Raw genomic sequence first — 2,500 nt, 5'->3', positions numbered from 1 at the left:
GTGTTTGCGTCTGCGTCTGCGTCTGCGTCTATGTGTGTGTCTTCCTATGTGTGTTTATGTCTGTCTGTGTAAGTGTGAAACGAGGAGAGAGTGAGAGAGTGTGACTGAGGGTGTGTGTGTGTGTGTGTTTTTGTGTACGGCAGAGGAAAAGAAAGCTGGCAGAATCAAAAGGCAGTGATGGTGAGGGTCGCTGGGATAAGATAAGCCAAATTACTTCTCTTTAGTGGAATCGCCCTCAGGCTAAGTTGACAAATTTGGAGGCAGGGTGGTTGTGTGTGTGTGTGTGTGTGTGTGTGTGTGTGTGTGTGTGTGTGTGTGTGTGTGTGTGTGTGTGTGTGTGTGTGTGTGTGTGTGTGTGTGTGTGTGTGTGTGTGTGTGTGTGTGTGTGTACGTGTACGTGTGTGTGTGTCTGTGTGTTTATGTGTTTAGTGTTGGGGTGGCGTGGGGGCAGAGAAACAGGAAGGGACAGTAGATGGCTGGTTAGACAAAAAGAGAGACAGATAGAGAAAGAAAGAGAGAAAAGCAGACAGCTGAGGCCTCATGTACAAAGACTTCCGTACATTTCCTACTGAATCTTTGTGTAAGTGAATATCTGAAAAAATGCATTTGCGCCTGAAAATCTTAAATGTATCACTCCATGCATAAACAGGTTTTCATGCTGATTCATGTGGTATGTCCAATTTCACATGAAATTTAGTAAACATGCACTTTTTCATGCTAAGTCAGTATTGGTACATCTGAAAATGTTTGTGGAAAGTTACTTACGGAGCTTTTTTGTGCGTAAGTACATTTTGTACATGAGGCCCCACCTGGAGAGAAAGAAAGAGAAAGAGGTGGTTGGATATTTTCGGGGTGGTGGGAGGTGGGGGTACTTTCATTTGAGAAAAAAAATAGGAGTTAATGAAGATGAAGATGGCAATGGGGTGGAAGAGACAGGAAGGATCGGGAAATGACTTTGTTAACACAGGAACGGTCCGCCAGATCCCATTGACTTTGCATCGGGCCGATGGAAAATACACTGTAGGACCACTTCCAATCCCACTTCACAATTTCATCCAAAAAAAAAGGACTAGCAGTTTTTGAGGTGCAGGGTCCAGCTGAAGGAGCAGTGTAGAGGGTAGACCATTTGCTCAAGGGATGTCTCCTGACTGGTAAGTGATTCGAACCTGCAACCCTTGCAATCCCAAAGACAACTCCCAAACCAGGGAACCTACAGTATGTCTCGAGGGCCGTGAGACCGTTTTATATGACCCCTGATGAAATGTGTATGTTGTGCAGCTGCACATGAAATATGACATGTTTTGTAAAGGAATCTTAGAAATTACAATTTGCTATACAATTGATTTACCGGTATACTGTATTTCAGGGGAGAAGGTGGGGTCCATTGTAAGAAAGGTGACTGTCTTCAATAAAGGCCTAAAGGGCAGGGGGAAATCTTGGTTTGTGTTCATGGTACGGCCCTTGGAGGACTTTATAAAATTCTAAGTGGCCCTCCAATACAAACGGTTCCCCACCCCTGCCCTGCTAGTAAGTGATTCGAACCTGCAACCCCTGCGATCCCTAAGCCAACTCCCAAAGCATGGAGTCACAGCTGCAGGTCAGGGTTATTAAAGGGGCCCAGAGCATCCCAAGGGGCCCACAGGGGTCTCAGGGCCTCCGCACATCGGCTCCGACAGCACTGCGGATCACTTTTGCTTCCGACAGAATTCCGACCCCCAAACCCAATTTCACACAAAAATAGCATTGATAGTCAATGTGCGGCTCCAACAAAATAGAACTCGTCTCTAATTGCTAGCCGACATCCGTGAGTGTCTGCGGGCATCGGCGCCAGTGTGCGGGGTTCTATTGAAAACAATGGAATCGAACTTTTGCGGAGCAGTGCTCAGAACTTTGTTGGATGCGATGTGCGGAAGCCCTTTCACTATATGTGGTTTAGCTTATGGTCCCAAATTATTTTCCTCCACGTGGTCCTTTCTTCAGTTGTAGTAGCCGTGTGAGGTGTGTAAGTGCTGACCAATGTGTTACTTTATGAAAACCGTTACCGTCAAAATAACCCTGATGTAGGCGTTGATCGCCAAAATGTTGGTCAAATTAAATCTGGCGCACCCCGCTAAGCCCCCCACATTTGGGCTTGCATGCCCATGGGGACCGCGGTTTGAGTCTAGCCAGTCTCTCCAGCCCCACCCTGTGTGTGCGTTCCAATATGCAACCTTGCGTCCTCCACTTGTGCTTGTGGCCTCGTACCAGGAAGTAATATGTCATAATGACATCACTGACAGCAGCACTATATTTCAATATCTCGCAAAAGCTCAATTGTAACGTCATTTTCTAATTTGGATATTGGATGGTGAATAAAGAATAGTCCCCCAAAAATTGTTTTGGCTAGGCTGACAGCGGGGAAACTTTTTTTTTCTCCACGGAGGCGGGGCATCAACAAAACGTGAGGCCACAAGCACAAGTGGAGGACGCAAGGTCCCATATTGGAACGAACTCTGTCTCT

The sequence above is a fragment of the Engraulis encrasicolus genome, chromosome 18 (genome assembly GCF_034702125.1).
Source record: "Engraulis encrasicolus isolate BLACKSEA-1 chromosome 18, IST_EnEncr_1.0, whole genome shotgun sequence".
Lineage (NCBI taxonomy): Eukaryota > Metazoa > Chordata > Actinopteri > Clupeiformes > Engraulidae > Engraulis > Engraulis encrasicolus.
The sequence above is the reverse complement of the archived record's forward strand: the minus strand, read 5'-3'. Positions refer to the sequence as shown.